Source organism: Pseudophryne corroboree, chromosome 9 (assembly GCF_028390025.1).
Source record: "Pseudophryne corroboree isolate aPseCor3 chromosome 9, aPseCor3.hap2, whole genome shotgun sequence".
Classification (NCBI taxonomy): Eukaryota; Metazoa; Chordata; class Amphibia; order Anura; family Myobatrachidae; genus Pseudophryne; species Pseudophryne corroboree.
The window spans coordinates 454,112,567-454,136,430 of record NC_086452.1 but is presented as its reverse complement, the minus strand read 5'-3'; the positions used below and the strand labels follow the sequence as shown (position 1 = coordinate 454,136,430).

The window sequence follows — 23,864 nt, the reverse complement described above, 5'->3', positions numbered from 1 at the left end:
TATCATCTAAATAAACCACGACATGGCGGTATAAGATGTCTCTGAAGATCTCATTCACGAAATGCTGGAAGACAGCTGGAGCATTGCTCAATCCGAAGGGCATGACGAGGTACTCATAATGTCCATCACGGGTGTTAAAGGCGGTCTTCCACTCGACACCCTCACGGATCCGGATGAGATTGTAGGCACCCCTCAAATCCAACTTTGTAAAGATGGTTGCTCCGCTGACTCTATCGAAGAGCTCTGTAATCAAAGGTAAAGGATACCGGTTCTTGACGGTAATGTCGTTCAGACCTCTGTAATCGATGCACGGTCGCAGACCACCGTCTTTCTTCTTAACGAAGAAAAAGCCTGCGCCAGCTGGAGAAGAAGGTCGGATAAAACCTTTCGCCAGGTTCTCTTTGATGTACTCCTCCATGGAGTGCGTCTCAGGCAGAGACAACGGGTAAGTTCGGCCTCGAGGTGGAACCTTCCCTGGAATTAGATCAATTGGGCAGTCCCATTCTCTATGAGGAGGAAGGATATCAGCAGAAGCTTTACTGAACACGTCCGTGTAGTCTTGATATGGAGGAGGTGGAACATCAGACGACCTGGGGAAAGAAGAACAAACAAGAAGCACTTTGAACAAACAAGTCTTTGCACAGGAGGGACCCCATGCTAGTATTTGCGTAGTCGTCCAGTCAATCGACGGATTGTGGAGACGGAGCCATGGAAGGCCCAAAACCACTGGATGTGTGGCTCTTGGAATCACTAGGAAGGAAATAAATTCTGCATGAAGAACTCCCACTCTCAGACGAACTGGTAGAGTCCTTAGAGAAATAACTGCGTCAAAAATCTTGCTGCCATCTACTGCAGTTAAGGAGATGGACGAAGGAAGTCTCTCGTGGGTAGGGACCACCGTTTAACATAAGCCTCGGTTATGAAATTCCCAGCTGCTCCGGAATCAAGGAGGGCAATGACGTTCCTGTAACGTTGAGCAATTTGGAGCGAGACTGGGAGATTACAATCATGAGGAGATGGAGAGGAGCTCATTACTCCTAGCCGGCCCTCTCCTTGGCGAGCTAGGATTTGGAGTTTCCCGGACGTTTGGGACAGGCATTGATAATGTGAGACGGAGCTGCACAATAGAGACAGAGAGACTCAGAGAGACGTCTTCAGCGCTCAGCGGGAGATAGACGGGAACGGCCAATTTGCATGGGCTCATCCTTGGATGGAGACGGTTGACGAAGAGGAGGAGCAGAAGATTTTGGAGCAGATGATCTTCCTCGCTCGGTTGCTCTCTCTCTGAAACGTAGATCAACCTTCGTGCAAAGAGAAATTAGCTCATCCAACTTAGAGGGCAAGTTTCTGGTAGCTAACTCATCCTTGATGCGTTCTGATAAGCCATGCCAGAATGCAGCATACAGGGCCTCATCGTTCCATGCCAGTTCAGATGCCAGGATTTTGAACTGTATGAGATACTGTCCCACAGTACGTGTTCCCTGGCGTAAACGGAGAATCTCAGATGAAGCAAAGGTTACCCGGCCTGGCTCGTCGAAGATGCGCCTGAATGTTGCCACAAAGTCCGTATAGGAGAACAGCAGGGGATCAGACTTCTCCCATAAAGGTGATGCCCAGTCAAGGGCTGAGCCGCTGAGAAGGGAAATGATATAGGCAATTTTAGTACGGTCACTGGGGAAATTGCCAGGCTGAAGCTCAAAGTGGATTTCGCATTGGTTAAGAAATCCCCTGCAGAACCTTGGAGATCCGTCAAATTTTGCTGGCGTTGCGAGATGAAGACGTGGAATGGAAATGGGTAAGGTGGGTGGGGTTACAGCTGGTGTCACTGTTGTGGACGCACCGGACATGCCAGGTCCACGGAGGGTCGTTTGAATCCCGTCCAGCCGCGTAGAAAGATCCTGGAGACAGCGGATGATGTGGCCTTGTGCAGCCTCCTGATGTTCAAGTCGGGCTGCCAGTTCTTGCATCGGCCTGGCCGCTTGATCCTGGTCTCCGGCTGGATTCATATGGTCAGTGCTTACTGTCACAACTGAGAGTTTTAGCTGACAGGAGGAAGCCTCAGTTGTAGGGGCTGAGAGGAACTTAAACCGGGGAGGTTTAATCAGACCCCTGGACATGTAAGTGTTAAAAGGAAACCCGAAGGTGTGACCATGACAACCAGGTAAAAGTAAATTAAAAGTTTATTGACAAACTCCGTGTAACAACAGACAACAAATAATAAAAATGGCAATGATAAATAATATGATTCCTGGAGCACTCTGACCATGAAATGGTTTCACAGGACACTGGTAGGTTAAGAACAGTTGTTTAAGTCCTTAGATGGAATAACCTTACCAGGCCTGGCTGTAGTAGTGAAGATATCCAAGGAACATGCCAGTAGATGGAACAGATGAAGTTGATAACTTGAATCAGCTGTTGTATTTGCTGGATAGAACCAGCCAGGTGGTAAGACACGGAGTGGATGCGGAATGGAATCAGGCAGATGATAAAGTCACTGAATGAATGCTGGGTGGAACCAGCCAGGTGATGAAACACGGAGTGAATATAATAAGATGCTAGGGAGCGTGGAAACAGAGGAGTTGAAGGATGATTACCGGTGGTAGTGGATACTGCTGGAAGCAGATGAAATAGCTGGAAGCTGGAAACTGGATCAGCCACGGAGGACTGTAGAGTCAGGCTGCACCGCAGGATGGTAGGCAGGTGCGGGTCTCTTTAGTGGATGCTGGAGACAGGAGCTGGAACCTGGAAACACAACCACAGGAGAGAGACTGGAACAAGGTATGACAAACAAAGCACTGACGATTTCCTGCCCCAGGCACAGGATACTTAAACCTGCAGCAATGCAGGCATTGGCTGGGCAATTATGCAGATTTCCAGAAGCAGTGGATTGGAGGAACTGAGACATGTGATTAGATCCAACATGGCTGCGCCCATGTTAGAACTTGGAGGGAAACCTGGCTTGGGAAACCATGTGGAAACATAACTGTAATGGCGGCGCCGGCCACAGAGGACAGGAGACGCCAGACTGACAAATGTATGCTGAGACTCGTGGATGACAACGGAGGCCGCGGCAGACATGGAACACCACACTGACAACCTGCACCTATAACACAGGAGCGGCAGCGGAGGCCGCGGAGAACGTGAGACGCCATGCAGGATTCAAACATGGCGCCACTGTGACAGCATCTCAGCGTGACAGGAGGAATGTGCAGTATGTGGACACAGATGAAATCCGGCCTTGGAACGCTGAGCGAGCCTCAGGAGACATCTGAAAGGCAGGTAATGGCGTCCAGATACCCGGATCGTGACAGTAAGCTTGGTTTGCTTATTTCATCTGTTGTGTAATCATAAATAGATGTTTTGCCTTTTTTTTCCCCCAAAAACCATTACTCAGAATGTGTCTGTCTCCTTGACACATACAAACATACCCTCGCTTTATGAAAAACAAATGTCGCATGTGTATTGTGTGTATTTTTATTATCAAAACAACAGATTATGAGTGGCATGCATTAAGTCTGGATAAGTGATCGTAAACTTGCAGTGCTAATTTCTTACAAGGCCACATAATCTATTTAGTATTTCACTTTATCATTGTGTGCAACGTCCTAATGCACAGGTTCACAAACTCGGCCCTCAGGACCACACACAGTGCATGTTTTTCACGTAACCCATTAGAAGCACAGGTGTATGAATTACTCACAGACATATGTTAAAAGGTTCATAGGTGGAGCTCATTATGTCACTTGTGATTCTGTGAGGAGACCTGCAAAACATGCACTGTGTGGGTTCCTGAGGGCCGAGTTTGAGAACCTGTCTTCCCAAAAAACACTCCTCAACATATAATATGTTAGCCTTGAGGAATACATGTGTCCCTATGTGTGATGCACCATCATATTTAAGACACACAAACTTACTGTAATCTGGATTAATTTATTTCCTAATGTTTGATGCTGTAAACTTGATGATGTGTAAGTAAATACATAGTTTCCCACACATATACATTATTATACACATTCTTTGATTTTTGTTGTAAAAGTACATATTTGTTTGTTTCAGCATCACGTGTAAAAACATTCTTACTAATTTTTAACACACACAAACATGTCCCAACAATACTGACATTCATTTTATCAATGTTTTTAAAACAAAACAAAGCCAACATATTACAAGCTTTTTACGCAACTCAATTGTGTTCTTCTTGTAATGTTGTATAGAGAATAAAGCTAAAATATGTATCAATAACATTGTAATTTGGATTGTCTGCAGGGAAAGAGAATGATTGGAATCTAGAAAGAGTAATGTTTAGAAAAAAATCAAGTGGTCAGTTTACTTCCTGCTAAAGACATTCTGCCTGGCTGGCAATTATTGTGTCTGCAGGGAAAGAGAATGATTGGAATCTAGAAAGAGTAATGATTAGAAAAAAATCAAGTGGTCAGTTTTCTTCCTGCTAACATGTATGTGTGGCTCCATCAACATTTCCCTCCTCCAATACCAAAAAAAAAATGGTAAAGAATAAATGTGCGTACAAATTTTATGTTTTTGTTTGTACCACTTATAATTAATGATGTTGAAAAAAGTGTCAAAGAGCTAAGTGTTATATATTTTTTGCCAAAAATACACTTACTAATTATTTTGAGTTACTTATCACAAATGTCTAACTTGAATTTTTCCACGTTTTTTTTGGTGGCTGCTTGTCCTGCCCTTTGCCTTTAGCACTGTCATGTTGTCGTGCTCTGGTGGATCGTCTTGGTGGTGATGAGACAGGCGTGATATTTGGAGTAGTCGTACCAGAACTGCTGCTTGTTTGCTGTTGGTGCATGCATCTGAGTGTTTCATTCAGGTTAGTGAGGGTGGCATTGAGTTCACGTGTAGCAGCATTTTGATTGTCTACTATTCTGAATAAACTTTCATTAATCTTTTGATTGTTTTGAAAAATGCTCATATAACTTTGCTGTTGTCTGTGCTGTTCTTCCATTATGCGCTGAAAGTTGCCCATGACCTGTGTAATGTCTGTACGCATGAGTTCCATGGTATTGCCTATTCTGGTTGTTTGTTCATTTTGTCTACTCAGATTTCTTGATATTCTTCTGAGGTGAGATGGTAGGCTTGCAAACATTTGTGTCTGCTTACGCAGGCAATCTTCATTAGTGGCCTGCTGTCTAGTCCAAATGGACCAAAACACCTGATCAGGGCCTTGTGTTCCTGGTGTTGTTGGGCTGTGTTGTGGTGGTGGTGTGCTTTGCTGTGGTGGTGTACTCACAGGTGCTGGGGGGCTCATTCCTTGCATTAATGGCTACATTTCTAAGATGTTTGTCTCCTCCATGTCACTGTGTTGCTGTTGTTGCGGAGGGATGCTGTTCCCAGGACTAGAAGCTGAAATGTTAAACAAATCTCCATTAGCTATCCATATGTTTGAGAAATGAAAACAAATCACTACACATGGAACACATGTCATTCACTGTTGCTTTCAACTATTCTGCCTAGCAACATCATCACTCATAGCTTAAATACATACATATGCCTGTTTGTGGCAAATGTGTCTGGTTACTTAATTGTGAAAGCAAACACTTTAGTTTTATTGTAGCTCACACATACTCCACCATAAAAACACATTGGAATACATAATGTGTTACCTTATAGCTTTGTTCAAACAAACATAGTAATGTTTTTATATGTATTTTGCCATGTTACCTCAAACACACATGTGTAATTTGGAAAAACAACCTTACTTTTTGCAATAAAACCAACATGCTTTTTTGTTGCAGCATCTTACACACAATGTCATACTGTATGGCTCAAGTGGACATACATATCTTTACTGGATGTGGACAAGGCCATTTAGCTTGGATTCCATTTCAGCTTTTACTTACTGCGGTAAGTATCTAAGTTTTTGATGTGTTTTGACTTAATGCGGTTATGAAAAATTTGGATTACGTTCTGAAATTTTTAACATTTATTTCAGTTTGATACTCACAATCAAGATGAGGGGAGTGTGGATGACGTCTTGGAGGTGTGTCCAAAATTTGGAGTGGGGGGACAGAACATACGGACGATAATCTTTGTGGCGGGGTAGCCTGCTGAGGTTGGGCCGGGACATACGACCTTGCTTTCTTTTCGGCCACAGGTTTTTTGTGGTGATGTCTTACAGAAGTCCCACTTCTGCTGCTCCATACTTCTTTTGATGGACTATTTAATGAAAGTGCAATTTTGTTATGGCCATTCCTTTACAAGCATACCCTATACTACAATGGACACTTTACCTGCTTCCGCAGCGTCATCATCATCAGATGTGATAGGAGTTACTGGCCGTCGAGTAGTACTGCTTTTTTCTAACACTGTATAAAATAAAAAAAAATAAAAAAATTCATGCTATTGTGTATACATCCACCCATTATGCTTATAAACATTTATTCTTTTAGAAATGCTTGGTTTTTATTTATAAAAAACATAAGGACCAGAAATACAAAAAGGAAAAAAAACAAAACTAAAAACATTGACCAAAACACATAAGCACTATGGCAACATCAACACTGGAAAACATGTACAGGACACTGACATAGGCCACAAGTTAAAGAAAAACAAACAAACAAAAAAAACACACATCTTCATTTTGTATTGAAAGGATAAATATTACAGATGCAATATATAAATTGCTCTGTGATGTGGCACTCCAAAGACACATTAACACTATATAGTCCAAAACAAAATGTAGCCATTTTTAAAAAAATTACACTGCAGTGTGGTGTCACGGTACAAATACAAGCAAAAAAATAAATAAAAAAAATAAAAAAATAGTGTTATTGTAATTAAATAATTAACATTATCTAATAATGACATTACACATGTAAGTGGTTTCCAAACCACTTTCCAGTACTCCAGCCTCTAACATGACAACCACTGTTTTTTAAGCATTGCACATGGGCCCTCATTCCGAGTTGTTCGCTCTGTAAATTTTTTCGCATCGCAGCGATTTTCCGCTTAGTGCGCATGCGCAATGTCCGCAGTGCGACTGCGCCAAGTAACTTTGCTATGCAGTTAGGAATTTTACTCACGGTTTTTTCTTCGTTCTGGTGATCGTAATGTGATTGACAGGAAGTGGGTGTTTCTGGGCGGAAACTGGCCGTTTTATGGGTGTGTGCGAAAAAACGCTACCGTTTCTGGGAAAAACGCGGGAGTGGCTGGAGAAACGGAGGAGTGTCTGGGCGAACGCTGGGTGTGTTTGTGACGTCAAACCAGAAACGACAAGCACTGAACTGATCGCAGATGCCGAGTAAGTTTGAAGCTACTCAGAAACTGCTAAGAGGTGTGTATTCGCAATTTTGAGAATCTTTCGTTCGCAATTTTAAGAAGCTAAGATTCACTCCCAGTAGGCGGCGGCTTAGCGTGTGTAAAGCTGCTAAAAGCAGCTTGCGAGCGAACAACTCGGAATGAGGGCCTTGGATCACTTAAATATAAAACATAGTCACAATTTTTAATTAAAAAACGGACAAAAGGAAAACATTATTGCAGGACAATTCAGAGACACACCAAGTCCAAACTACACATGCAAAATATTTGTCAGAAAATCACATGACATACAATAAAGTAAGATGTTACCTTGGCTTTTGTATAAAATATTAACCAAAACAATGTATTTGCTGACACACACTTGAAGATGGGAGTAATATGCAACGTCACATGACACACATTTTAAAAAAAATAACAAAAAAACATAGAATGTAAATGCAAATACACATGCTCACCATTCTTCCTGGCCCTATCTGAATCCCGGACATGGGTTGCAGAGACAACTTCTGGAGGGATTACACTCCGCATGGGCTCCTCATACTCCAGATATCTTGCAATATAGGGCTGCCCACCACCGGTTTTCCGAGCCGACTTGGCCTCCTTGGCCATTTTGGACTTGACACGTCGCTTTATGTCATAGAATCAGAATCAGAATCAGCTTTATTGGCCAGGTATACTTGCGTATACTAGGAATTTGTCTTCGGTTTGCTATACAACAGCCAAGTAGGTAACAGGTAAGCAGGTGTGTGTGTGTGTGTGTGTGTGTGTGTGGGGGCAAGTAAAGTTACACAGATAGGTATACCGTAGGGACACAAGTTAGTTACATGTACGTCTAGTCAGTCAATGTTCAGGAGTTCAGCAGGCGGACCGCTTGGGGAAAGAAACTTTTGAGGCTTCTGGTGGATCTGGCGGGGACAGCCCTGTAACGCCTGCCTGAAGGAAGCAAGTTAAACATGCTGTGGCCGGGGTGTAGCTGGTCTTTTACTATCTTCATTGCCCGCTTTTTAGCTCTGGACAAGTACAGGTCCTGGACTGAGGGAAGGTCGGCCCCGATGATCTCCTCTGCGGTTCTGACCACCTTTTGGAGCCTGCATCTGTCCCTCGCGCTGGCGGAGCTGTACCATACGAGTATCGAGGAGCACAGTACCGACTCCACAATCGCGGAGTAGAAGAGGAGCAGGAGCTTCTGTGGGATGTTGAACTTCCTTAGTTGCCTGAGGAAGAACAACCTCTGCTGCTCTTTCTCAACAGTGGCGTCAGCGTTGGACCCCCATTTAAGGTCCCTGGAGATTGTGGTCCCTAGAAACTTGAAGGAGTCCACTAGCGATACCACACTGTCAGCAATCGTTAGCGGAGGTGCACTAGATGACTTCTTCCTGAAGTCCACTATCATCTCGACAGTTTTGAGGGGGTTGAGCTCAAGGTTGTTGTGGATGCACCACTGGGCCAGCCGGTCTACTTCCCGTCTATTGGCCGATTCGTCCCCATCCTTGATGAGGCCGATGACGGTGGTGTCATCGGCGAATTTGATGATCCTTACTGATTGCGCCTCTGAGGTACAGTCATTTGTGTACAGGGAGAAGAGCAGGGGTGAGAGGACACAGCCCTGAGGGGCCCCTGTACTAATGGACCGCGCTCGAGAGGTGAATTCCCCCGCTTTCACCACCTGTGTCCTATCTGTCAGGAAGTCTATTATCCAGGAACAGGTAGCTTCTGGGACCCCTAGGCGAAGTAATTTGGGGTGGAGGATGCTGGGGACGATTGTATTGAAGGCCGAGCTAAAATCGACAAACAGGACCTCGCGTAGGTACCGGGAATGTCTAGGTGCTGTAGAATGTAGTGCAGGCCCAGGTTGACTGCATCCTCGACACACCGATTCGAGCAATAGGCGAACTGCAGGGGGTCCAGTTGGGGGCCAGTCACAGTTTTCAGGTGATTCAAAACCAGACGCTCGAACGTTTTCATGACCACAGACGTCAGTGCTATCGGCCTGTAGTCGTTCAGGTTTGTGATAGTACCGTTTGCGGCACGTGTCCTCCGTCCGCTTGACCACCCCCTCACTATTGACAGCAGCAACAACTTTCGCCCACAACACCGTCTTCCTCCGTGTTGGCACCTTGGCGGACTCAGAGCCAAATAGCTGCCTCTGATACTTTATCAGCTCACGCACCAATGCCACATTTTCAGCAAAACTAAACTTGACATTCCGCCCAGTCTTAGTAGTGGTGCGTGGCTGTGGAGCACTCTGACTGTCACTATCACTTGAGGCTGCTGCAGCAACCTCACCCACCTCCTCCACCTCACTAACACTCACCTCCTCCACCTGACCAACCTCCTCCCCCTCACTCACACCCTCCACCTCTGTGTCACACATAATTGTGTGTCTAAACAGTTAACACAGGAAAAAAAAAGACAAACAACACACTCCTCCACTACCACTACACAACACACACACACACACACACACACACACACACACACACACAAACACTGACAAGGGACTATAAAGAAAAATAACTTGGACTAAAAATGAGACAAAACCACAAAATACAAGACAACAAGAATGACAAGATGACTTTCAAACACAATACCACACTCACAAATCGCTACCAACACTCCTCACCAAACCACAAATTCACTTACCTCCACAGCACAACCTCCCTCCTCCTCACCACTAACTAAACCCACGAGGTGCGGACGGTTTGGGGCGTATATATATGGTTGCGCACAGACACTCCTACCATCTGAAACACAACCAATCACGAACGGGGATGAAAATTGAAACTGAAAGTGAAAATGCGGCAGCGGGAAAAAAAAACCCTGCCGCGTTTAACTTAGGGAAAAAAAACAGCAAATACAACAAAAACACGTACGCAAACGACAATGACGGCCGTAAATGTGCCAAAAAAACACGACTGCCATCGACATCGGAAAACACGACAACCATAAAGTCGACTGCTTCGTAACTTTGCGTATATGGATTCAAAAAGTTGCTTGAAAATGCACCCTATACAAAACGTGTTTAAACACTACACAAACCGACTCAAACACGAATATTAGTAAATATTGCCCATGGTGTCTACCTTTTTCATGTTGACCTTTTGACCTGTCGACCTTTTGTACTGTCTACCTTTTTCATGTCGACCTTTTGACCCCGTCGACCTAATGCTTGTCTAACATATGGTGTATTGTCTATAAAGGTATGTGAGTTTTACAGCATTGTATCCTGATGAAAGTTTTTGTAATAAAACTGAAACGTTGATGACACATAGGCGCAAGTGCCTTTATATTACCTGCATTACAAGTCCTTTGAGTGCCGCCGGTACTTCTTCCGCTATATATATATATATATATATATATAAGTTGTCCAAAGCTGTCCGGCACTCGTAGCTATTGTTGTAAATAATGCTGAGGTGCCCTCCTTGTGGGGTATGCAGCCCACTATGCAGCGTGGAGGGTAGTATAGGCGGCACTCATCAGACTGACTTCCAAAAATTCAAATAAGCATGGTGTTTATTCACAAAGCCGACATGTTTCGGAGTAAGAACTCCGTCCTCAGGGCCAATACAAACAAGTGTGCACAAACCAACATACATAAATACCTAACTCCCAAAGATCATAACAAGCCCTAACCCTACTCACCTGCTCCACGGCGCGCCCGCGAATCCAAACTCCCGGTCCGCTGTCGCGTCTCTCGGTGATGTCATCCCGGCGCGCTGCGTCGCAGGCGAGAGCCATGGTAACCAGGACGCTCAATAGTCACGTCCAACTAGGACACAACAAGAAACATATAAAACTTACATATTACATTTACAATGTTAAATACATCATAAGTTAAAAACATATACTGTACAGAGATGTCGATTCCACAGTGTGTTAGGACTCCTATCGACTAATATATACCTGCTATGCTATAAGCCTGATAAAGTAGTGTAAGTTACCAAGCAACCCTACTACCTTCCTTGAACATACGCTGAGGCAAAATATTACCTGGGCTAGGCTATAAAAAGCACTGTAACCCTAACATTGCTTGGAGGCCAAACATGGTGTAGCCAGTATTAGGGCCATCCTTATTGATCACGTACCTAAATCTCTTAGGGGTGGTAATAGGGATAGACAGTTATTACAGAAGGAGAGACGATGGATTTTTACCCTTGGCACAATTTCCCCAAAAGGGTTAAAGGAGAACTTAGGGTTACAGTGTCCAGAGCATGAAGGCACTACCAGGAGACAGGCCAGTACATCAGGAGATGTGGAGGAGGCTGTAGGAGGGCAACAACTCAGCAGCAGGACCGCTACCTCCGCCTTTGTGCAAGGAGGAACAGGAGGAGCACTGCCAGAGCCCTGCAAAATGACCTCCAGCAAGCCACAAATGTGCATGTGTCTACTCAAACGATCAGAAACAGACTCCATGAGGGTGGTATGAGGGCCCGACGTCCACAGGTGGGGGTTGTGCTTGCAGCCCAACACCGTGCAGGACGTTTGGCATTTGCCAGAGAACACCAAGATTGGCAAATTCGCCACTGGCGCCCTATGCACTTCACAGATGAAAGCAGGTTCTCACTGAGCACATGTGACAGACGTGACAGAGTCTGGAGACGCCAAGGAGACCGTTCTGCTGCCTGCAACATCCTCCAGCATGACCGGTTTGGCAGTGGGTCAGTAATAGTGTGGGGTGGAATTTCTTTGGGGGGCCGCACAGCCCTCCATGTGCTCGCCAGAGGTAGCCTGACTGCCATTAGGTACCGAGATGAGATCCTCAGACCCCTTGTGAGACCATATTCTGGTGCGGTTGGCCCTGGGTTCCTCCTAATGCAAGACAAAGCTAGACCTCATGTGGCTGGAGTGTGTCAGCAGTTCCTGCAAGACGAAGGCATTGATGCTATGGACTGGCCCACCCGTTTCCCAGACCTGAATCCAATTGAGCACATCTGGGACATCATGTCTCGCTCCATCCACCAACGCTACGTTGCACCACAGACTGTCCAGGAGTTGGCGGATGCTTTAGTCCAGGTCTGGGAGGAGATCCCTCAGGAGACCATCTGCCACCTCATCAGAAGCATGCGCAGGCATTGTAGGGAGGTCATACAGGCACGTGGAGACAACACACACTACTGAGCCTCATTTTGACTTGTTTTAAGGACATAACATCAAAGTTGGATCAGCCTGTAGTGTGTTTTTCCACTTTAATTTTGAGGGTGACTCCAAATCCAGACCTCCATGGGTTAATAAATTTGATTTCCATTGATAATTTTTGTGTGATTTTGTTGTCAGCACATTCAACTATGTAAAGAACAAAGTATTTAATAAGAATATTTCATTCATTCAGATCTAGGATGTGTTATTTTAGTGTTCCCTTTATTTTTTTGAGCAGTGTATATATATATATATATATATATATATATATATATATATATATATATATATATATAAAACCAGAGGCTTTATTGAAATAGTGATAGTAACAATTCCTTGCTGATTTCCTTTTGTTATCACTACTCAGAGAGGGAGATGACAGAACAAATATTGCGGTCGGTGCATGTACTTGAGCAATTTGCAAAAGCAATTTGATGCGCTGTCTGCTGATTCAGCCCAAAGAATGGATGCCCCCATTCTATGTAGGTGACAGGTCTATAATAATGAGGAACTTCACTCATGCTGAGTAATGTATTAACCCCATACCGCCCAGTAGACACTCCCTGTGTATCGCTAATGGCCCACTGTATTTCTAGTTGGGGGATTGGAGTTTAAAGTAAAAATATTTCTTCAAATGAGTTGTTTTTGGTTTAAAGGAATTTTCCACCCTCAGATTCTTGGAAATTACCGGCTTGGAGATACAGTGCATCCTCATACTTTTACAAATCTAATTATACTTACCAACTTTTCTGACCCAGGTTTGAGGGGGCATGACAATGCAATTTGCAGAACCGTGGCCCCGCCCCCTGGCTGTGCAATGCAGCGGAGCAATACTTCCTGCAGCGTTGGGTCAGCGAGCACCTGCCCAACCCACTTCCCTAGGGATGTTTGCTCTACTCGGGAGGATGGCCCGGTCTTCTGAAATTTCTGGACCTCTCAGTCATTCCAGTGCATATGAATATAATGGGTTATCGTTTATGCTCCCACATCTGTATATTAACAGGAAGAAGTTATATTTAGTATCTCTGGGATGAAAGAGCTGCACGCTGGATGCAACTGTAAATGCACAACTGTGCCCTCACTTACTGGTTGTCCGTACGCCAGATGGTGCGAGACGCCCATTGAGACTAAGACGTTCCTTCCGTGCCTGCTTTACTATTACACTGCAATTTAGATTTCAGTTTGAACACACACCACCCAAATCTAACTCTCTTTGCACATGTTAGACCTGTCCCATCTGCAGTGCAGCATGGTTTTGCCCAGTTGCTTGATAATTTGCTTTACTTACATACGTGAACCAGGCCCAGTATCCGTAAGGAGGATACAAAGCAATAGCACTCTATGTAGTAAATATTACAGGGGAATGGACGCACCAATCAATGACAGTTCTTTGAAGGTAGCAATACTCTTCCTTTTTTATCTGCAAGGTTTCAGCGACACTTTATCTGTGAACATCAATAGAATCCGCATCTTCCTCACATTAGCATCAATCGTGCAATGCAGAAAAGAGGAGTTGTCATATTCTGAGTTGCTGATCGGCATGTGTGCAGTCTGTATTTGCAGTGCGCATTCCTGCTTCTGCCGCTCTCCTCCCAATTGATCCTGAGTAGGCAAAAATCTGTATATATTTCATAGTCTGGAACCGTCCTGCTGCCTCATTTGCTCAGTTTGTAGTCATCGTATAATGACATAAATAAATGGCAAATTTTCAAAGGCAGCAAAATACGTTAAATAACTGAAACCATGAAAACTGAACTCATTTAGCATGATTGATTACAGAACAGGGACAGAGTACACTGCCTGCAATATATAAGATAACAAGCTGGTTACACCAGGAGACACCGGCATGTAGGTGTACAATGACAGAAGAGAATACTTTGCAACAATATTCAATCAGACATGCCTGGTATGTAGGTATTAAAGGGCTAATTAAAATAAAACCTGGTCTGCCTAGCAATTATTATACTACCCCAAAAAAAAAAAAAGATATTTCACACTCACTATTAAGTAATAACCCTGTCCTGCTACAACTAAGATTTATAGTTCCAAAGTGGACAAAGGATGACTTTAGTTACTCCCTGGCTTTTCTGAAAATAGAAAATCAACCTTATTTAGTCAGAGCTACTGTTAACAAAACTACTATTTGCCTTGAATGTGGCATTTTAAAAAGGCTAACCTGAAATACTGTGTTATTTAAGAACACAAAGACAGTACTTTATACCACTGAGTTTATGTTCATGACAAAGGGGGTCATTCCGAGTTGATCGCTAGCTATTTTTTTGCAGCGCTGCGAGCAGATAATCGCCGACCATAGGGGAGCGTATTTTTGCTTTGCAAGTGTGCGAACGCTTGTGCAGCCGAGCAGTACAAAAAAGTTTTGTGCAGTTTCTGAGTAGGTTTGAAGGCAAAAAGATAGGAATAAAACGTGCGCAATATGAATAGCAGCTGGTAATGTCTCAAAGGCTCCTGGAGGTTTCCTTCACCCCTCACCCACAAAGTGCAAAACAAATAGAAAAATGGAGACTGAGACTTAACTAGCGCTTCTTATTCCTGGTGATGTTTGTCTTTCCACAAGCTTCCGTCACTCACGGGTATTATTTGTAAAAGATAAATATAAAGTGCATATAGTGAAATACCGTTTTAATTGAATGCACATATAACACACATTAAAAGAACAAAGGTCAGATATTGCACAATTTCCCTTCAAGCAGCACAAGAAAGACAGGCTAATTACCGGATCATTTAGAACTGGGGTTAAGCAGTTCTAAAAGCGCATGGGAGATGGTACAGAGATTTCCGGATAATCCCACCACATACGTATAGTTCTTACTGGATACCGGTCCTTATGTCAGTCCTTCAGCTTGTTGGGAAGATAACCAACGCGTTTCCACCCCGTGCTGGGGTCTTTTTCAAGGTTCATTCAGCCTTTTGTGAACCTTGAAAAAGACCCCAGCACGGGGTGGAAACGCGTTGGTTATCTTCCCAACAAGCTGAAGGACTGACATAAGGACCGGTATCCAGTAAGAACTATACGTATGTGGTGGGATTATCCGGAAATCTCTGTACCATCTCCCATGCGCTTTTAGAACTGCTTAACCCCAGTTCTAAATGATCCGGTAATTAGCCTGTCTTTCTTGTGCTGCTTGAAGGGAAATTGTGCAATATCTGACCTTTGTTCTTTTAATGTGTGTTATATGTGCATTCAATTAAAACGGTATTTCACTATATGCACTTTATATTTATCTTTTACAAATAATACCCGTGAGTGACGGAAGCTTGTGGAAAGACAAACATCACCAGGAATAAGAAGCGCTAGTTAAGTCTCAGTCTCCATTTTTCTATTTGTTTTGCTCTGAGTAGGTTTGAACTTACTGAGCCGCTGCGATCACTTCAACCTGTTCGTGTCTGGGATTGACGTCAGACACCCGCCCTGCAAACGCTTGGACACACCTGCGTTTTTCCAAACACTCCCAGAAAACGGTCAGTTGCCACCCACAAAAGCCCTCTTCCTGTCAATCTCCTTGCGATCGGCTGTGTGAATGGATTCTTCGTTAAATCCATCGCTCAGCAACAATCCGCTTTGTACCTGTATGAGGCGCATGCACATTGTGGTGCATACGCAATGCGCAGTTTTGACCTGATCGCACCGCAGCAAAAAAACCTAGCGTGCGATCAGGTCGGAATGACCCCCAAAGTCACAATGCTTATTGCATAGAAAAAGTGTAACAAAGTCATACACAGCAATAAAAGTTTATGAAAATAAATCAGATTAAAACTGTAACTGAAAACTCACGTACTTTCCACGGAATCTACTCCAGTTCAGAGTGGAAAATGCAGGAAACATCTATTGCAGATTGATCTACATGAACTGACCCTATTATTGGTGGTCATCCCGAGTTGTTCGCTCGCTAGCAGTTTGTAGCAGCCGTGCAAACGCTATGCCGCCTCCCACTGGGAATGTTTTTTAGCTTTGCAGAAGTGCGAACCAAAGGATCGCAGAGCGGCTGCAACGTTTTTTTGTGCAGTTTTAGAGTAGCTCAAAACCTACCCAGCACTTGCGATCACTTCAGACTGTTCAGTTCCTGTTTTGACGACACACCCAGCCACGCCTGCGTTTTTCCTGGCACGCCTGCGTTTTTTCGAACACACCCTGAAAACAGTCAGTTGACACCCAGAAACGCCCACTTCATGTCAATCACTCTGCGGCCAGCAGTGCGACTGAAAAGCTTTGCTAGACCTGTTGTGAAACTACATAGTTCGTTGTAATATTACTTCGCGCGTGCGCATTGTGCCGCATACGCATGCGCAGAAGTGCCTTTTTTTTTTGCCTCATTGCTGCATAGCGAACGAATGCAGCTAGCGATCAACTCGGAATGACCCCCATTGTCCTTAATACAATACAAATTTCTATTTAGGAATGCTTATAAATAAAAGATCTCAGTTTCAGAACATCGTAAAAATACAATAATACATATAATAACAGGAGTAGGATTTTCCACACATATGAGACCTCATTTTAAATATAATTATGTAATTAGTAGCATATTTTCACTATGAATTAGTAATGTTTATGAGGCAGCTAAGGCAGCCATTTCGTGTCATGAACCAATATTTAGGGGAATGCGTGAATATGTGACATTATAAAAACATGAGGTCATTTGTTAACAAAAATGAACAGGGTTCAGGATACAATGCATCAAGTGGGCCCGCTTTCCAAAATTTAGCTTGCATCGATTTCCTGTTGAGCTGGTCAATGCTGCATTTACACCAGCGGCACACAGTGTGTATCTGATACAGATACCTCAGACAGCTTGATTTATTTCTTGCTACAATGTGACAGTTTATTCAATACTCAAAAAAAAAAAAATTGAATGACATTACAGTGTATGATACCAGCATGATGTGATGAGATTTGTCCAGAATTTGTCCTATTGTTCAGTGAATGGTGTCAGGAGAAAAGGGCATTGTGGGTAGGATGTTAGGTGCAGCAAATAGAAAAAAAAAACATATATGTACAGATGGAGCCATCTTCATTTTGGCCTTTAATAGGATCAATTAAACCAGGGCAGTCTGATTTAATCCCCTGGTGTAATGACTTAATCCCCTGATGTAGTGTTCTCTCTGTATTGTATTGCAACTGAGAACAATAGATGAAAGGTTTATACTAATAAACCATGGTGTGCCTAGGTGCAGCAGAGAAGGCTAGATGATCGTGGCTCCATCTCTATCCAGATTTCATATAAAATAATACCAAATATTTGGTATAAAAAGATAGTAGTATATAAGTGTGTGGGAATGAACGTAAATGATCATTTGATGTGATTTTCATAAAATCGTATTTTCAGTGTGCGCGTATTCAGGGCTTTCGCTATATAAGGTAATGTAAGCAAGGCCATCTTAACATACAGTATAGGCACACTGGGCAGTTGCTCAGTGCCCCCCCCCCCCCCCCCCCACACACACAGTTCCAGGGGCCTTCAAGCAGGGGTGGGTGGTGGTCACACAGCATTCTCTACCAGATTCCCAGCCTGCAGCCAGACAGTGAAGGGCTGTCTGCATGTTGATTGGTGAATGGCTGGAGCTATCCACCAATCAGAGAGCAGAAGTTTCTATCTGCTTCCCAGCCTGCAGCCAGACAGTGAATGGCTGTCTGCATGCTGATTGGTGAATGGCTGGAGCTATCCACCAATCAGAGAGCAGAAGTTTCTATGTGCTTCCTAGCCTGCAGCCAGACAGTGAATGGCTGTCTACATGCTGATTGGTGAATGGCTGGACCTATCCACCAATCAGAGTGCTGACAGCCATTCACTATATGGAAGCATGTGGATTGACAGAGCAGAACCACAGATGGGGCATGTTATGATTTTTTTTTTAATTGGTTCACCGTGAATGAAACTCTGGGAGACTCCTGGATTATTTGAGAGAGGAAAGTCCGCCCACATCCCTCCTATTTCCTAGCAAATTGGGAGGCAGGGGAGAATAATACCATACTGTAAATCATCGGTACATAGGGAAAGGATAGACCAATAGTATGTGATTATGTGATAGTCGCATAGTTTGTGCCCCCCCATCATGAATACACGACTTACCACATTTATCTCCAGGGGGCGGGCCTATTGTCATTAATAGTCCGGCTCCACCCCAGTCAGCTGCTTCCTGCATCTCCAGAGAGGAGATTATTAGGTAAATCCCATCTAGAGGTGTGTTGACTCCAATCCCTGCGCAGTTCCAAAGTGGTTACACCCTAACATCATCACAGTAGATGCCGACACAGCTGTCTGTAAAATAAGTGTGACCATTGCATACGTGGGTATAGGCAGCGTCAATTGCAATTGTTGGGGAATTGATCCAGTAGTCCTGCAAATGGTGCCCACCAACAGCAGTAACAGATATGACCAAGGCGGGTGCTTTAGAACATCTCCCCATTGGCAGGCCAGCATGAATATTCTAAATACTGTATGTGGCCCTGATCTCAATGAAATGAAAATGAAGACGTATTGTAGTCAGCCGAGGGTCTCAGATAAGTCTACGGCCACAGAACCCTCTAGAACGGGGCTTATTGCATGCACGGGTCAGCCCTGTTTAGAATACTGGTTCTATACAGTACATCACAGTATGCCACAACACTACAATAATATCCAATATTTTAGAAAGAGAGAGGAGTAAGGCACCATCTGTAGTGTGTGGGAATGGATATGAATGATTGCGTGTAATTCAGCAATAATAACGGCAGTAGTAAAACTAAGTTATTGGGAAAAGTATATCTCCCCATCTTATGAATTCACAAGCGGTCCTGTCATTCCACACTGCACTTAAACGCTCTCATGTGTCGCCTCTATCTTGGAGAAGAAAATGAGATCAAAACTACGCCCCGTGACTTCCACTTCATAACGAACGTTCTTCATGGACTCCAGGCGGCATGTAGGCTGTCAGCAGGAGCCTGCCGGAACTGGGGCCAGGTACACAGGATATTGGGGAACACAGGACATTATTGTGTGACAGAGCCCAATGGCGTGTGACAGGTATTACCGTGTGATGCTGATTATCTATACCTCCAACCAGAGAAATTAATTAACAAACTATCTGATACGCTATAGATTTTGTGTGTTGGTTAAAAATGAATAGAACAGTTGAACCAATATATAATAAGATTTTACTTACCGATAAATCTATTTCTCGTAGTCCGTAGTGGATGCTGGGACTCCGTAAGGACCATGGGGATATAGCGGCTCCGCAGGAGACAGGGCACAAAATAAAAGCTTAAGGATCAGGTGGTGTGCACTGGCTCCTCCCCCTATGACCCTCCTCCAAGCCTCAGTTAGGATACTGTGCCCGGACGAGCGTACATAATAAGGAAGGATATTGAATCCCGGGTAAGACTCATACCAGCCACACCAATCACACCGTACAACTTGTGATCTGAACCCAGTTAACAGTATGATAAACGCAAAGGAGCCTCTGAAAAGATGGCTCACAACAATAATAACCCGAATTTTTGTAACAATAACTATATACAAGTATTGCAGACAATCCGCACTAGGGATGGGCGCCCAGCATCCACTACGGACTACGAGAAATAGATTTATCGGTAAGTAAAATCTTATTTTCTCTGACGTCCTAGTGGATGCTGGGACTCCGTAAGGACCATGGGGATTATACCAAAGCTCCCAAACGGGCGGGAGAGTGCGGATGACTCTGCAGCACCGAATGAGAGAACTCCAGGTCCTCCTCAGCCAGGGTATCAAATTTGTAGAATTTAGCAAACGTGTTTGCCCCTGACCAAGTAGCTGCTCGGCAAAGTTGTAAAGCCGAGACCCCTCGGGCAGCCGCCCAAGATGAGCCCACCTTCCTTGTGGAATGGGCTTTTACTGATTTTGGCTGTGGCAATCCTGCCACAGAATGTGCAAGCTGAATTGTACTACAAATCCAACGAGCAATCGTCTGCTTAGAAGCAGGAGCACCCAGCTTGTTGGGTGCATACAGGATAAACAGCGAGTCAGATTTTCTGACTCCAGCCGTCCTGGAAACATATATTTTCAAGGCCCTGACAACGTCAAGCAACTTAGAGTCCTCTAAGTCCCTGGTAGCCGCAGGTACCACAATAGGCTGGTTCATGTGAAATGCAGAAACCACCTTAGGTAGAAATTGAGGACGAGTCCTCAATTCCGCCCTGTCAGAATGAAATATCAAGTAAGGGCTTTTATATGATAAAGCCGCCAATTCTGACACACGCCTGGCTGAAGCCAAGGCTAACAGCATCGACACCTTCCATGTGAGATATTTTAAGTCCACAGTGGAAAGTGGTTCAAACCAATGTGACTTTAGAAAACTCAACACCACATTGAGATCCCAAGGTGCCACTGGAGGCACAAAAGGAGGCTGTATGTGCAGCACCCCTTTTACAAATGTCTGAACTTCAGGTACTGAAGCCAGTTCTTTCTGGAAGAAAATCGACAGGGCCGAAATTTGAACCTTAATGGACCCTAATTTTAGGCCCATAGACAGTCCTGTTTGCAGGAAATGAAGGAAACGACCCAGTTGAAATTCCTCTGTAGGGGCCTTCTTGGCCTCACACCACGCAACATATTTACGCCAAATGCGGTGATAATGTTTTGCGGTTACGTCCTTCCTGGCTTTGACCAGAGTAGGGATGACTTCTTCTGGAATGCCTTTTTCCCTCAGGATTCGGCATTCAACCGCCATGCCGTCAAACGCAGCCGCGGTAAGTCTTGGAACAGACAAGGCCCCTGCAGTAGCAGGTCCTTTCTTAGAGGTAGAGGCCACGGTTCGTCCGTGAGCATCTCTTGAAGTTCCGGGTACCAAGTCCGTCTTGGCCAATCCGGAACCACGAGTATAGTTCTTACTCCTCTCCTTCTTATGATTCTCAGTACTTTTGGTATGAGAGGCAGAGGAGGGAACACATACACTGACTGGTACACCCACGGCGTTACCAGAGCGTCCACTGCTATTGCCTGAGGGTCCCTTGACCTGGCGCAATATCTGTCCAGTTTTTTGTTTAGACGTGACGCCATCATGTCCACCTTTGGTTTTTCCCAACGGTTTACAATCAGGTGGAAGACTTCTGGGTGAAGTCCCCACTCTCCCGGGTGAAGGTCGTGTCTGCTGAGGAAGTCTGCTTCCCAGTTGTCCACTCCCGGAATGAATACTGCTGACAGTGCTATCACATGATTTTCCGCCCAGCGAAGAATCCTTGCAGCTTCTGCCATTGCCCTCCTGCTTCTCGTGCCGCCCTGTCTGTTTACGTGAGCGACTGACGTGATGTTGTCCGATTGGATCAACACCGCCTGACCCTGAAGCAGAGGTTTTGCTTGACTTAGGGCATTGTAAATGGCCCTTAGTTCCAGAATGTTTATATGAAGAGACGTTTCCAAGCTTGACCACAGGCCCTGGAAATTCCTTCCCTGTGTGACTGCTCCCCAGCCTCTCAGGCTGGCATCCGTGGTTACCAGGATCCAATCCTGAATGCCAAATCTGCGGCCCTCTAGTAGATGAGCACTCTGCAGCCACCACAGGAGAGACACCCTTGTCCTTGGCGACAGGGTTATCCGCTGATGCATCTGCAGATGCGATCCGGACCATTTGTCCAGTAGATCCCACTGAAATGTTCTTGCATGGAATCTTCCGAATGGAATCGCTTCGTAGGAAGCCACCATTTTCCCCAGGACCCTTGTGCACTGATGCACTGAGACCTGTCCTGGTTTTAGGAGGTTCCTGACTAGCTCGGATAACTCCCTGGCCTTCTCCTCCGGGAGAAACACCTTCTTCTGGACTGTGTCCAGAATCATTCCTAGGAACAGTAGACGTGTCGTTGGAATCAGCTGCGATTTTGGAATATTTAGAATCCACCCGTGCTGACGTAACACTACCTGAGATAGTGCTACTCCGACTTCTAACTGTTCCCTGGATCTTGCCCTTATCAGGAGATCGTCCAAGTAAGGGATAATTGAAATGCCTTTTCTTCGTAGAAGAATCATCATTTCGGCCATTACCTTGGTAAAGACCCGAGGTGCCGTGGACAATCCAAACGGCAGCGTCTGAAACTGATAATGACAGTTTTGTACTACAAACCTGAGGTACCCTTGGTGAGAAGGGTATATCGGGACGTGGAGATAAGCATCTTTGATGTCCAGAGACACCATATAGTCCCCTTCTTCCAGGTTCGCTATCACTGCTCTGAGTGACTCCATCTTGAATTTGAACCTTTTTATGTAAGTGTTCAAGGATTTCAGATTTAAAATTGGTCTCACCGAGCCGTCCGGCTTCGGTACCACAAACAGCGTGGAATAATACCCCTTTCCTTGTTGCAGGAGGGGTACCTTGATTATCACCTGCTGGGAATACAGCTTGTGAATGGCTTCTAGAACTGCCTCCCTGTCGGAGGGAGACTTTGGTAAAGCAGACTTCAGGAAACGATGAGGGGGAAACGCCTCGAATTCCAGTTTGTACCCCTGCGATACTACCTGTAGAATCCAGGGATCCACTTGCGAGTGAGCCCACTGCGCGTTGAAATTTTTGAGACGGGCCCCCACCATATCTGAGTCTGCTTGTAAAGCCCCAGCGTCATGCTGAAGACTTGGCAGAAGCAGGGGAGGGCTTCTGCTCTTGGGAAGCGGCTGCATGGTGCAGTCTTTTTCCTCTTCCTCTGCCCCGGGGCAGAAAGGAGTGGCCTTTTGCTCGCTTGTACTTATGGGAACGAAAGGACTGAGATTGAAAAGACTGTGTCTTTTTCTGCTGTGGAGTGACCTGGGGTAAAAAGGTGGATTTTCCAGCCGTTGCCGTGGCCACCAGGTCCGATAGACCAGCCCCAAATAACTCCTCCCCTTTATACGGCAATACTTCCATGTGCCGTTTGGAATCCGCATCCCCTGACCACTGTCGCGTCCACAACGCTCTTCTGGCAGAGATGGACATAGCACTTACTCTTGATGCCAGGGTGCAAATATCCCTCTGTGCATCACGCATATATAATAATGCATCCTTTAAATGTTCTATAGTTAACAAAATATTGTCCCTATCCAGGGTATCAATATTCTCAGTCAGGGAATCCGACCATGCGACTCCAGCACTGCACATCCAGGCTGAGGCGATTGCTGGTCGCAGTATAACACCAGTATGTGTGTATATACTTTTTAGGATATTTTCCAGCCTTCTATCAGCTGGTTCTTTGAGGGTAGCCGTATCAGGAGACGGTAACGCTACTTGTTTAGATAAACGTGTGAGCGCCTTATCTACCCTAGGGGGTGTTTCCCAACGCGCCCTAACCTCTGGCGGGAAAGGATATAATGCTAATAATTTTTTAGAAATTAGCTGTTTTTTATCGGGAGAAACCCACGCTTTTTCACACACCTCATTTATTTCCTCTGACTCAGGAAAAAATATTGGTAGTTTTTTCTCACCCCACATAATACCCTTCTTTGTGG

General features: G+C 44.8%; 1 long non-coding RNA gene across 1 annotated transcript in view; it reads right to left on the bottom strand.

Moving 5' to 3' along the window:
- Positions 1–3,914: 3,914 nt before the first annotated feature.
- Positions 3,915–23,864, bottom strand: part of LOC134957133 (uncharacterized) — a 44,415-nt gene continuing 24,465 nt past the window's right edge. The window contains exons 2-5 of the long non-coding RNA XR_010186488.1: positions 10,930–11,056; positions 6,261–6,335; positions 5,975–6,186; positions 3,915–5,373 (exon numbers count right to left, since the gene is read on the bottom strand). This is a non-coding gene — a long non-coding RNA (uncharacterized LOC134957133). The remainder of the gene's footprint in view (positions 5,374–5,974; positions 6,187–6,260; positions 6,336–10,929; positions 11,057–23,864) is intronic.